The following is a 7,834-nucleotide window of genomic DNA, read 5'->3' as shown; positions in this document are numbered from 1 at the left end:
ATTTTTACTACTATCTATGTTTTCAAACAATACTAAAGATACTTCGATTTTAATAAGATAGATATGTAAAAATTGGTTAGAGAATATCTTGTTAGAAGATAATAGTAAGTTGGTAACAAATAATCTGATTAAAAATTAATTATTGTATTCTTGTAATTCAAATATATATGTGTGAAAAATATTAATCATCAAATTAGAAAGTCTATATATCTTATCATTCAAATATATGTATATATATGCGTGAATTATATTAGTCATCAAACTATTTAACATATATTTGAAAAAATGACTTTATTTTTTTTTTCAAAAAATATTATATTTTTTTCAAAAATATTTATATTTTTTTTTGTAAAAAAAAAGGTTAAACCCGGGGTCTATTAAAGACACAGACCTAACCCCCGGGTGGAGGTAAAGCCCACGGATAGACCCTCTCCTGGGCATTCAAATGAGCCGAAAGCAATAGCCATATCCGTGTGGCCAGCGGGGTTCGAACTAGGGTTCGCCGTATTGGGTTTAATCCCTCTAGCGCCACTGGACTACCACCACATGGTAAAAATATTTATATTTGTATGTGAAATGAAATAATAATATACATGAATTTTTTTTAAATTTAAAGTTTGTACTGCCAAGTTTAATAGAATATATGTAAAATTGGTTAGAGAATATCTGGTTAGAAGATAATATTAAGTTTGGTAAGAGAATAATCTGATTAAAATCAATTATTGTATTCTTATAATTCAAATATATATGTGGGAATAATATTAATCATCAATTATAAATGTCTATATATCTGATCATTCAAATATATATGCGGAGTTATATTAGTAATCAAACTATTTACACTTTATTAAAAAATGACTTTATATAACTATTAAAACAGAAGTACAAATAAGATTTTATCCTGAGTTTCCTCAATAATTACAATCTAATGCTATTGAAATTAAAACACGGTCGTTTAAGCATTAGCTACTAATTCTCATCGTTGCAGCCCATATTATTCTCTGTATCTCCACGAAAGAGGCCTTCACGATGGAAGCGTCAAGAACGTTCGAATCAAAGATGAGGTGATGCTGCTCTGAGATATAAACCATGTGGAACATGGATTAAGTTTGGTGATATATATTCTGATTTTCAAGGTTATTCCAATTAAAAATCACACCATTTAATCTTCTGGGTTTGTTAGAACATCCACTTAGTGTGTTTACAATAAATCGTAACAATTTAAAAGTATGATTATAGGAAAGGTTGCATTTGCTGGTTTGATTTGCGATGTAAAGATGTCTAATTCACCGTGACGTTGGAAAAAATCAATTGTCTCTTTGTTATGAGAAAGGTTTTGACGTTTTGTTTCATGTCTTGGTTCTCTCTTGTTTCATCTCTTTAACCACCAATGGTGATACATTTTTTTTCTTTCTTGATTCAGGTAAGCATCTTATGGCAATGAACGAGCCAACTAGATTTACAAAATGGTAGAGGATCAGAAGTCAAGCAGTGTAAGAAATTAGGTTTTCTTTGGCTGCTTATTTGTATTTATGTTTGTTCGTCATTCATCTTTCCTTTTTTACTTTCTTTTGCTGCGACAGAATACTTGAAACCAGACAATCGGTTGTAAAGGGAACCATCTACGCAGAGATTTATGGTGAGTTTTCAAACAAGTGCTTTTTGGCTTCTTTGTGGTTTTAGCTTTCCTGGTTGGTAAACAGTTGAAAGTGGCTCAAGAATCTTTGCAGAAGTTAAAAGAGTTCGATATAAGGTACATCATTAACCACTACTGTCTTATTGTTTTTTAATGGGGTTTGTCGATTTTATGATTATTTCACACATGAAGCTTTTAACCTTTGGTTGAAGGATGAATCACATATCGATTGCAGCAGCAGTTATTACATAACAACACAGCTCTCTGATGAAAAGAAGCCTCTTCGAGGTTGTTGTATACACATTTTCTATACTTAAAACGTTATAGGCTTATAGCATCAAATTTCATTTAAAACAAGCATTCTCTGCTATTGAACCCCCTTGCATATATGTTGGGTGTCAACTAGACTTGCAAAATGAACAATAAGAAACTCTTACAAAGATCTTGACCTTCACCTTTGCAGGATCAAACCTGTAGATGGAAAGACTGTCACCAAGACTATGAGTCCATGAGATTGGAGGGTAAAACACGTTCCCAGCAGCAAGTGGATAACAGATTTAGTATCGCAAACTTTTCTCAGAAGGAGTGGCACTTTCATACGTTTGGGTTCGTTTCTATGTCCAATCTCTGGTATTATTAATTTAAATTTGAAAGTAAAAGGCCAAAACCAATTTAAATTCCTACATTACTGGATTAATTAAATAAAATAGGCATTTTTACTATACATAAATTAGATTAGATATGTAAAATAATTTTATAAATTTAAAATGATGTAGTTTCTAAAATTTAAAATATAATTAAATAAAATTGAAAATGTAATGTATGCAAAACAATAAAAGTATAATTAATATATTTTGAGTAATTTTTTATATTTGATTATTTTGTACCACAATTTTGCACGAGTATATAGATATATACATTAAAATACTTACAAATTAAATTATATATAAAACATAAATCATCCATATTACATAAGAATTACACTTATAAATTAACCTTGAAAACTTCAGTTATTTACAAAATATCATTTTAAAAACTATATAGTTAGATTTTAATTATTTATTAGTAATAACTAAAAATAAAATAATTATTTATATAATATATTAATAAAATATAAATTAGTCTGTTAATATATTATTGGTAGCATATTTTCATAAATAAAATTCACTGAAAGCCGAAACACTAAAATTATATGATAAAAAGTATAGGTGACACAATTGACGGTTTAAATTAACAAAATATAGTTACTCAGTGTAATAATAGAATGCTATGTTTAACCTGTTAAATAGAATTGTTATGTTTAACCTGTTAATTAGAATTGTTATGTTAACCTGTTAAATAAAAACAATTATATAATATATGTAAACAATAAATTATATTATTAATTTATACAAAAAAATATTAATAAAAACAAAAACAATTACCCGTGCGGTCGCACGGGTCAAGCTCTAGTATGTTTAATAAAACATTTATAGTTATATTTTGTATGTGAGATGAAATAACAGTATACAAGAAAATATAGTATTTAATTTTTGATATCATATTTAAAAAAAAAATCTGTTAATTTTATTGTAACCTTGATTATAGAATATTTCGGTTAAGGAATAATGATGGTAAGTTTAATTAGAGAAATAATCTAACAAACTAAATGATTTTTTTAATTAATTAATAATTATTAAATTAATGGTACAAATTGTAATTATATATAGTGAATGAATGGTTATTTTTAAAGGTAATTCAGTTTTAATAACGTAGATGTTGCTAAAAGCAAAACCAATCAATCGTAAACCGACGTTTCTGAAAACAATTGTAAACCGGAGTTACAATCAATTTGGCCGGTTCTAACATTAAGATAACAAAATGTAAAGATGTCAATCTGACTCCCACCAAAGGTCGTTAAGTCTTTTTCTTCCTGCAACCTCTTCTTCTTCTTCTCTCTCTCTCATTTGGGTTTGTGATTATACAGACTTGAGCAGACCAGAATATATGGCGGTAGTAGGATCACGGTCGCGGCGAGCAGAGGTATGCTGATCTCATCCACCTTCTCCCTTCTTTCGTTTCGCTCTAGAATAGGGGTTGCTATATTTGGTGAAATGAAATAATTGCAGATGAATTGGGCTACGATATGCTGCTCAGCCTTCTCCTGTCTCCAGCTCTACTGGGCACGTCTTGTCATCCGCAAATGGTTCAACGTTTCTCCTTTGATTCCGATTATAGCGCCGATACTGACGACGACAGACTCTCCCGTCCCGGCAGCCAAGGTCAAACCTCATATCTATCAATTAATTCCTTTTTTTAATTTAATTAATGTGACTGAAACTGAACCTGGTGTAACAGATTTTGATCCACGTAGCTCTGGTGCCACCAATGATGATGGTAATGTTGATAACTCTCAATTGTATATTCAGATTCCTTGTTCTTATGATTGAAACTTAATCTCAGATTGTCCTAAACTTAGAAGACGCAATTCAGAAACTTTCAGGGGTTCAGTATATTGACACACAAGCAGTCAGGTCTTTCTTTTATTTCTCTGCTTTTAATCTGTGCTTCTTTTGTTGCTTAGTGAGTCCCCTGGTGTGTTATGTGGTTTTGATGTAGCCAGAATCTGTGCCGGGACATGGAATGTTGGAGGCACAGTTCCACCTGCTGACTTGGATATCGATGGTTGGCTTGACACTCTTGAACCTGCCGATATTTATGTTCTTGGGTATTGTTTTTTTCTTCTTTCTTTTTGCTCTCATGTCTTTCACTTAATTACAAATGGTGAGTCAGTTCATTTTCAGTCTTCAGGAAATCGTTCCCTTAAATGCTGGAAACATTTTGGTATTGAGGATGACCAGCCTGCTTCTGAATGGGAGAACATCATACGTGATGCTTTAAACCGAGTTCGACCTAGAAATCCCAAGTCTCTTAGTCACAGTGATCCTCCCTCTCCCTCAATGTTTAAGGTTTCTCACGATATGTTTCTTGAGACAAGACATGGTGCTTGTGATACATTTTTCTCTTGTGAAAGACCAATCCTAAGTGAAGATTCACTTACTAACATAGAAGTTTTGGATTCCACCAATGACAACGCATCACCATCAATGCAAATTACTAGTGATTCCCAAAGGGAAGAAAGGTTTAGTTACAATGAAAGAGTTGGTCTGAGCTGGCCAGAACCTCCCTTAAAGCTGCTCAATCAATATGTGTTGGAAAGACGTGGTGGTGCCTTCAAGTCACTGAATCTGAGTATCATGAATCTGAGAAAACAGCGTATGTAAGGATCGTGAGCAAACAGATGGTGGGAGGTTTCTCACCGTCTGGGTTCGGAGGAGCTTGCGCAAGCACATAAGTAACCTTAGTGTGTCCACTGTCGGTGTTGGTATTATGGGATACATTGGTAACAAGGTCTTGATTTCTCTATTTTTCTCTTAATAATAATTTATTCCTAAGGTAGCAATAACTTAACGGTTTGTTGTGGTGTTACTTACAGGGATCTGTATCTGTGAGCATGTCAATCTATCAAACACCGTTTTGTGTCCTGTGCTCACATCTGTCATCAGGGGAAAAGGATACAGATCACCAGAAAAAGAACGATGATGTACGTGAAATTCACAGAAGAACGCTGTTTCATCCCCATTCTTCAAGTGCCAGTGTTCTTCAAGAAGCATCCGTGATCATGAGTACGTTTTATTTCTCGGTTGATACAATCTCTCTCTCTTAGTTTATGAACATAACCAGATGAGCTTTTGTAGAAGAGTAATCTGGCTGGGAGATCTTAACTATCGGATTAACTTGTCGTATGAGAAGACACACGAGCTTATTGCAAGAAAGGAATGGCAGAGGTTGCTTGAGAATGACCAGGTACGTTTATTGCATTTGTTTACATTAATTTAAATCACATAGTCCTTATGTTTATGTTTTGTGAAGGTTACGTATTGTATCAAACCTTTGATATGTCTTATTTATTTGGTAGCTTTCAAACGAATGAGGAAAGGCAACGTATTCGAGGGATGGTCGGGGGGGGTTTTATGTTTTCCACCGACATACAAATACGAAATTGACTCAGAAAACTACATCGGAGATGACCCGGAATCAGGAAAACGTAGACCGGCCTGGTACTCTTGTCACACACTATGTTACACGTATTTTGGTGTAACGCATAGAAAAGGTAAAAGAAAAGTGAATGTGTGTGGTTCAGGTGTGACCGCGTCATTGGAAAGGGAAGGGAATGAAGCTTCTTAGTTACAGAAGGAAGAGATTAAGCTATCGGATCCCGGCCTGTCACAGCCACGTTCTTGGCCGAGGTTGGTGAGGTTTTGTCTCTATGGAAACTTCAGGTGCGCTTGCAATCATTATGCGAGATCAAAGCCAATGATGAGCTTGTAAGGTCGCTAAAACCCCTCTTAGGTCAGATCAAATTTGTACAAACTCCCTCTTCTGTAAGAGGATACCACATATTATTATTTGCAATTGTGTATTATCTTAGAGGAATGTATAATAGTGGCAGGCGAGAATACAAATAATATTTGAAGATAAGAAGACCGCATTTCATGTAGATATATTTCATTTTGCTTCAACGCAAGTTATTATTATTAGGATCTGTTCTTGTTTAACGTTGAATTGTAGGCATCTAATTATGAAACAGAGAGGAACAACCAGGAGTTAATATAGAAAAAAAAAATAAACCAGTGGTTTCATATCCTCACTTTATCTCTGGCACCTCGAGACGTGATCTTTCTGTCTTTAACACATTATGCGTGTGAAGAAGATGCAAAAAACGAAACAAAACCAGCCACCTTCGGTGGGTGTGACACACTGGTTTTGGCCTCCTGCCAATCGAGTAAGAGTTCAAGTCAAAGACAAGGAGTATCAGGGGCGGAGGGTAAGGTAGTGTGCTCGGCTACTCAAGAGTATGATAGACGGGGCGGTGGGCAGGCAAGTTAAATAGGATTAAGGCAATCAGGACTGCTTGGGTCCGTCAATAGTGGTTACTGGTGAGGGTATCCTAATGCGTTATGAGTCAACCGAATTCCGAATCGTATTCAAAGAATATTTTTACTAATGTTGGGACAAAATGTTAACAAGACATACATTCGCATTAAAGAAGATAAAAATAATATTAGATAATATCTAAATACAACGTTTACTTCGTTTTTTTAATATGTTTCCTATTCTATTACTATTTTGTTTTCACTTGCACCATAATATGTACAAAATGTAGTAGACAAAATTTTCATAAAGATATCGATATATTGATTTCTAGATATATACGGTGGGGAATTGCTAAAATGACTTGGAACTTGATTTTGATTGCAAAGATATATCCAAACTTGAATCAAATACCAAAACTAATCCAAAAGTTTTGTAAAATTACAGCCAGCCCTTTGTAACAAACAAAAAACAGAATTTATTTTTACGAATATAGCTCCGAAAAGTTTTCTGAGTCTTCTGAACTATGTACGTGTCTAGACGATATCCATGGAATTATTCTGGTATAGTGATCTTACAAATAATTTATAAACTATTAAAAAAAGTCTTTTGACAAGTAAACATTAAAATCATATAATATAAACAGTTTAAGTGATATAAATTAAAAATAATAAAAATTGAATAATTTTCAACATAGATGAGTGAAAGTAGTTAATCATGATATTCTTTGGCGGGCTTTTCGCAAAATGACCTACAACTCAAGTCAACACAAAACTAACTCATTTTTTTTGGAAATTAGTTTTGCCATATTCACCCCACAAGTTCATATAATTACGAAAAATACCATCATTTTTTTTTCTTTTCGAAAATGACATTTTTACTCTCTCACCCTCATCATCTTCAAATAATTAAAGATTGCCATTGTCATCAATACCCTAACCACCTGAACAACCAATTGAAGCTCTTAATGCTCCCAAAATCAATTTACCCTTCTTATTCTCCATTCTTATGAACTAAACAACATCTCTCTCACTTTCTCTCACATTAAGCTAAAAAAACCAAAATTTTGATTCTACATTTTTATGGTATAGAGTCATAGAAGCTAGCTAAAATCTGGGTGGGTCACTTCGTTTGAGATTATGGTTTTTGCAGAAGTCTTATGTGTGCTAAGGAAGTTATCTCTCCAATTTAAGGTATGAAATCGAGTTTTTCCAGATCTGTTCGTCCAGACGACTTACTGTAAGTCGTTAAGTCATCTAGTCAATGCAGAGGTTATTTTGCAAT

General features: G+C 33.4%; 1 pseudogene; it reads left to right on the top strand.

Moving 5' to 3' along the window:
• The first annotated feature begins 3,527 nt into the window (after positions 1-3,527).
• Positions 3,528-5,958, top strand: LOC125602446 (annotated as a pseudogene).
• Positions 5,959-7,834: the final 1,876 nt, after the last annotated feature.

This window comes from Brassica napus, unplaced genomic scaffold (genome assembly GCF_020379485.1).
Source record: "Brassica napus cultivar Da-Ae unplaced genomic scaffold, Da-Ae ScsIHWf_2857;HRSCAF=3638, whole genome shotgun sequence".
In the NCBI taxonomy this organism is placed as follows: domain Eukaryota; kingdom Viridiplantae; phylum Streptophyta; class Magnoliopsida; order Brassicales; family Brassicaceae; genus Brassica; species Brassica napus.
This window is presented reverse-complemented; position numbering and strand designations above follow the sequence as displayed.